Genomic DNA, 6,792 nt, shown 5'->3' with positions numbered 1-6,792 from the left:
AACCAGAACAGGGAAGTGGGAAGGGTTGAATGGGAAAACAGGGGGAGGGAAGGGGGCTGATGGGACTTTCGGGGAGTGGGGGGTGGTGGTCTAGAAAAGGGGAAATCATTTGAAATGTAAATAAAAAATATATTGAATAAAAAAAAAAGAAGCATTCTCAGGAACATTTCTCAGAAATTCCATGAGGGGGCAGTGATGTCCCCTACAATGTTGGTGACCGAAACTAGAAAATTCATCATCCAGTTATTTTGAAATTCAGTAGGTGTGTGTGTGTGTGTGTGTGTGTGTGTGTGTGTGTGTGTGGTGAGGAACATTAATGTACCAACATTTCCCACAGACATTAGGGCATTTTAGAAACCAAGTTTCATCAGAGGGCAGGATGGCTAAATGGCATGTGTACAGCAAAGTGACTATGTTGAAATCAGCTGTTGCACTTGGTTAAATTGAATAACAGTTTGAACCGTTGGTTGAATGGACAAGTCATAATTCTTCGTGTTTCTGTCTAGCTGCCTCAAGATATGGAAAAACTTTGCTTTGACAGAAGGTACCTGTCTGTGATGGTTTGTATATGCTTGGCCCACAGAGTAGCAGGATTAGAAGGCATGGCCCTGTTGGAATAGGCATGTCACTGTGGGTGAGGGCTGTAAGACTCTCATCTTAGCTTCCTGGAAGTCAGTCTTCTGCTAGTAGCCTTCGGATGAAGATGTAGAACTCTCAGTGCCTCCTGCACCATGCTTGCCTAGATGCTGCCATGTTCTCAACTTGATGATAATGGACTGAACCTCTAACCTCTAAGCTAGCCCCAATTAAATGTTGTCCTCTCAAGAGTTGCCTTGGTCATGGTGTCTGTTCACAGCAGTAAAACCCAAACTAAGACACTGTCCCATGAAAGTACAGAGGCAAGATTTCTCTAACGAATAACAAGGGGCAGAATAACTTATGAAGAACTCAAGACTTCTACTGAGTTCTGGTCATTGATTTATGTTAACTAGTCAGGAAGATTTGACTGCAACAATAATGGAATTGCATTTCTGCTGGGGGTGTCTGCTTTCCTATGAGCAGCTAGCCCTTAGTAACACGAAAAGAAGCAGGATGATACGGTAAAAAAACAAAAACAAAAACAAACAAACAAACAAAAAACCATGCTGTCTACAAAGGTGAAGCCAGGACCAAAGCTTGCTGTATTCTTCCCTTTACCCATGCTCTGCCAGTAATTCTGTGGGATTTTGATGAAGCCATTTGAACTGTCAAGCCAATGTCCTAAACGATTTGGATAATTTTCTTGTCGGTTCTTAGGGAGGAATAAAGTAAGGCATGCCTCAGTTTTAGCTGGTAAGGTCTGTGACATCGTCAAAAATAAGACTTAGCTGTGCCAACCGCCAACCAAATACTTAGGATTGACCATATCTGAGAGAGAAAGAGGGAGCTAAGACAAGGCCCGAGAGTACCGAATTTTTTCCTTCTTTCTACCAAAAACGCTTAATTTTTTTTGAATGGCAGAATTCTGCAAGCTCTAGACCCTAAGATATGCAGAAATTATCTGAGCCCCAAATCAGCTCCTGTGTTGGTTTTGTATATGCTCAGCCCAGGGAGTGGCACTATTAGAAGATGTGGCCTTGTTGGGGTAGGTGTGTCACTGTGGATATGGGCTTTAAGACCCTACTCCTAGCTGCCTGGAAGTCAGTATTCTGCTAGCAGCCTTCAGATGAAGATGTAGAACTCTCAGCCCCTCCTGTGCCAAGCCTGCCTAGATGCTGCCATGCTCCCACCTTGATGATAATGGACTGAACCTCTGAACCTGTAAGCCAGCCCCAATCAAATGTTGTCCTTATAAGAGTTGCCTTGGTCATGGTGTCTGTTCACAGCAGCCAAACCCTAACTAAAACAGTCCCTAAAACATACCTATGGGGAAAAACACAAAGTCTGACCTGGAGGACAGAGGAACCTGAGTCTTCTAATACCTTAAGCAGTTATTCCTCATAACCCCACTGGAGTGTTACAGCTCATCTTGTAAAGATGTCAATCTCTACATAACTGAATGAAAAAGGGTGGTGTTGAGAATGCTCAGGGGCCCACACAACAACACATCGGCTACCACAGTCAGAGATCTAGACTGTGTAGTGCACGTGTGCCCAGCATGCCCAGACCTAGCCACAGTCACACTGTGGATTCCAGAGTTGACTAAAATGAAATGATTTGACTGGCCCCCCAACATGATTTTGAACAAGTATTTCCAAAAACTTAAGTCAATAGGAAAGAAGACTTATTCTCTCTCAGAAACCCTGATTAGGTTGTATTTATAGATGATATAGGCTCTTTGTATTAAGCTTGGGGTTCAGCAAGTCACATATGCTATAGTGAACCTTCCTGACATTCTGGAGAGCAACAACTTTCCTCCAGGGATTGGAACTCAGTTGGCTGAACTAATAGCCCCCTAACCAGAGCTCTAGAATTAAGTCAGAGCAAGAGGGTCACCATATGTGCTGCTTCTAAATATGTCTCGGCAGTTCTCCATGCCAATGCCTTCTTCCTGATGTCACCTCGCCCTAGTTAATGTCACCCAGAAACAATAACTTTTCACTGATGTTTCAACCCAAGGAAGTAGCAGGTGTCTACTGAAAAGGATGTCAAAGGGGAACAAAGGAAGCGCATGAAGGACACAGGTGGGCTCACAATGCTATCAAAGAAGCAGCTAATGAAGTTATGACTGTGGCCCCTCTATTATAGGTGATCCCAGTGTTCTTCTAAGGAAATGGTAGAAGTGCTGAAGAATAGATTATCATCCAACCATCAGGGTGGTTTAGAAGGATTCTGGAAAATTGCTCTACTGTGCCACGGATAGATGGGAAAAATTAAAGGCCCTCTTGTATGTATCATTTCATCTGGGCAAAGTTGGAACTCCACAGCTGACAGGAAGACAATTTTGGGGAGGATATCGCTAAGACAACTGACCAGACAATGAGGGGAAAATTGGCTTGCTCCCCTGGAAACACAAAAGACAGGATTTTAGTCTGAGGAAGAATGTCAGCTAGATTTCACCCTCACGTCTCTAAGCAAGGGCAACCAATTACTCTTAGTATGAGTGGACCCCTTCACCAATCAATTGGAGACCTTTTCATATGCGGTAGAGAGGGCCTCGGAGTGAATGGAACCCCAGGATTTGGACTTTTGCTGACAATTCACATCGGTAATGGACTTGACCTTCATAGTCTCCACAGTCTCCATGACAAAAAAGGAGCTCCCTGTCCTGAGGACCCAATTTAATCTCCATTGTGCCTGAAGTCTCAGTCCTTTGAGAAAGTAGAATGAAATAATTATGGGCACTTTGGGGAACCTGGGTAGAAGTTGATTCAAGAGTCTAGCTTTCCTGGGACTTCTTTATTCCCTTTGGCCCTGGTCCAGATAAGAAGCACTCCTTAATACACTGATCTTGGTCCCTATGAGATACTGTAGGGAGTTCTCTCATACAAGTGATTGACTTCCTCCTCCTCTTCCTCTTCTTTTTCTGCTCCCCCTTCTCCTTTTTCTTCTTCTTCCTTCATCTTTAGCTTCATCTTCATCTTTGTCTTTTTTTGGTTTTGGTTTTTTGAGACAGGGTTTCTCTGCATAGCCCTGGCTGTCCTGGAACTCATTTTGTGGACCAGGCTGGCCTTGAACTCAGAGAGACCCTCTACCTCCAGGGTGCTGGAATCAAAGGCATATACTGCCACTGCCCGGCATGACTTCTTAAGATAAAGAAGTTGAAAACTAAAACATGTAACCTTTGGGGTTCATTTCTGGTAGTCTCTTTGTCCTGTACTTTCCAAGGAATCTCCAACCTGAGAGAAGCCTCCCCCTCGTGAACAACATGACAACCTACCCTACTCTTCTCTTTCTTCTGTAACCATTTTGTGTTAGTTTGAATCAGAATGGCCCCCATAGGCTCATATATTTGAATGCTTGGTCATTAGTTATTAGGAGGTATGGCCATGTTGGAGTAGGTGAGGCCTTATTGGAGGAAGAGTGTCAATGGGGGTGGGCTTTGAAATTTCAAATGCCTAAGCCATACCCAGTGTCTTTCTCTCTCTCTTCCTGGTACCTGTCAATCTGGATGTAGAACTCTTACTACCTCTCTGGCCTTACCATGCCTGTGTGCATGTCACCATGCTTCCCTCCATGATAACCACAGACTAAATCTCTGAAGTGTTAGCGAGTCCCAGTTAAAGGCTTTCCTTGATAAGAGTTGCTGTGGTCATGGCGTCTTTTTCAAAGCAACAGTGTCTAAGACACCGTTTAAAGTCTCACTCACACAATTCTTGCAGCAGTGGCAGTAGCTTCTCTAAGAACCTCTCTCACTTCCCAGCTAGTGGGAGGTTCTACTTCTCTCTTATACACAGCTGCTTGCATACTCTTTGAGTTCACGGGCATCAGTCAGCATCCTCAGGCCAGAACAGAAGGCCAGACCAGAAGCAAGTAATGGGTCTGTCAATCACCTGCAAAGTGACATTACCTAGTCCAGAAAAGCCAGGAAGAGTGAAAGACCTGAAGACATGTTAGGACGATATGAGGATCGGCTGTCTCCTTAACGACAACTGTGCCATCTGTAGATATCCCAGAAGCCCTCCTGAACACTGTCTCGTATAGACCCTTGCTACTTAGCCTGTCCATGGAAAGTACATTTTCTTTGCCCTCTTTCTCTCTTCCTTTTATTGATATCTGCCAAAATCAAAGCCCATTTTCATGGCACCCAGCATTCTTTCTCTTGCTAACGTCACCCGTGCAGCTGCTCACAGACTCGGCTGCTTAGCTGCCTACTTTCTAGTCTTCTGATAATGAAAGCAACCTCTCTTCTCTCCTGCTCACCCGTTCTCATCCTCCTCCTGCTGCTTCTGGGGTCTCCAGCTTCCCTGCCCAGTTGGCTTCCTCTCAAATTCCAATCTAATTGTCCTTGAGTTTCCCTTGGACTCCGTTTTAAATTCTTTTTCTCTCTACAAAGCCTGACAAAAGCATCCCTTTTTTTTCCTGCCACTCGTATGCCAATGTGTATTGTTGTGCTGTTTATAATAGCTAAGAAACAGAATAACCGTGGATGTCCATCAACAGATGTGTGGGCTAGGAAAAGATGGTGGGCATGCCCAATGGAGATTTGTTCAGCTGTAAAGAAAAATAAAATCATGATCTTTGACAGAAAATAGAAGAAAGTGGAAGTCATTAAGGCAGACTCGGGAAAATAAGCACCGTACATGCAGAGTCTGATCCTGAGCTTGTGTGTGTGTGTGTGTGTGTTCTGTTTGTCTGTCTGTATGAAAACTAAAGTTTCCAGAAAGAAACGTATGGTTTGGTCGTGTCTCTGTAGCTGCCTCTTTAATAATCTAACAGAAGCGAGAGGAGATCTTAATGGAGATGGAGAGGAAAGGAAAAAAAAGATGAAGAATAGATGAAACTATGAAAATCAAATAAGATGAAGAATAGAGAAACTAAGAATTCTATAAGAATTCTATAAGAAAAGCGATGACTTCATACATGAATTTAAATAGCTAAGTTAGGAACAGCACCATCGACTCCTTTACCTGCTAACACTGCTCTTGATGGATTTCACTGCGGTCCGGGTAAAGCTGAGCGCCTCCTAGTGGTCACACAATCCTTTGCAGTCCTTCCTGACTCACTTCTGTTTACTCAGTTTTTCTTTCACTCTCTTAGGCTCCTTTGGCTTTAGGCACACCAGTGTGCTTGATATTACCCTGACCTGCGCTGCACATGCCTGCCTCAGAGCTTTCCCACGTAGGACCCTCTCTCTACCTACGTCAGTCTTTCGTACGCTTCATTCTCGTAATTTTTTGGTATTTTTAAAGAATACCCATTATCATTGTTTCTGGCTGCTTTACCTCAAATTCCAACCCCAAACTGCAGAAATGCTTTATTAGTTACTACGTTTTCTTCTGCTTAGAAATTATCTGATCTTATATATCTATATTTTTCTTTGTTATTTTTTTGTTTTGTTTTGTTTTTGGTTTTTTTGTTTTTGGTTTTTTTTGGTGTTTTGGATTTTGTTTTTTTTTTTTTTTTTTTTTTTTTTTGTTTTTTTGTTTTTTTTTTTTTTGAGACAGGGTTTCTCTGTGTAGCCCTGGCTGTCCTGGAGCTCACTCTGTAGACCAGGCTGGCCTCGAACTCAGAAATCCACCTGCCTCTGCCTCCCAGAGTGCTGGGATTACAGGCGTGCGCCACCACCACCCGGCCCTTCTCTGGGTTTTATGTGTGTAATACACATATCTGTGTGTTTGTGTTATTCTAGACTACTTAATGACACAGCTCTAGATAACAATCCCACTGCATCTCTCAAAAGGAGGTTTAAAAAATAACAAAATAAAACAATACATCCTGTTTTCTAAATAATAGAAGGGACACTGGTAGCAATTCCGTTTTTGACAAATAAACAGTATGTGTGGGGGTTTCTTTTTCAACCAAAGAAATAAACTAAATAAAAGGTAGAAACTAGTCTTGGGAATTGTAGCTTCATGCTGCTACATAGAATAAGCCCTGTAGGGTGGGAGGAAGGCAGTTGGTCTTTCCACAGAGCAGGTAAAGTTCGTTCTTTCAAGTGAAAAATAATCTGCATCTTTACCTCTAAAATGTCCTGGAGGTGAGGTGCGGTTTTATTTCATCACCTCCATTTCTATTTCTGACCGATAGTTCTCACTATCATGAAAAGCCAGCAGGGAATTCCTAAAGAAATCAGCACTTGGAAACCTGGGTGTGGCGCTCCCCGCAAAGCATGCTGGGTGGTTTTAAGCCCGTTTGCTATTGGTTTGTTCT

Source organism: Apodemus sylvaticus, chromosome 17, assembly GCF_947179515.1.
Source record: "Apodemus sylvaticus chromosome 17, mApoSyl1.1, whole genome shotgun sequence".
In the NCBI taxonomy this organism is placed as follows: Eukaryota; Metazoa; Chordata; class Mammalia; order Rodentia; family Muridae; genus Apodemus; species Apodemus sylvaticus.
This window is presented reverse-complemented; position numbering follows the sequence as displayed.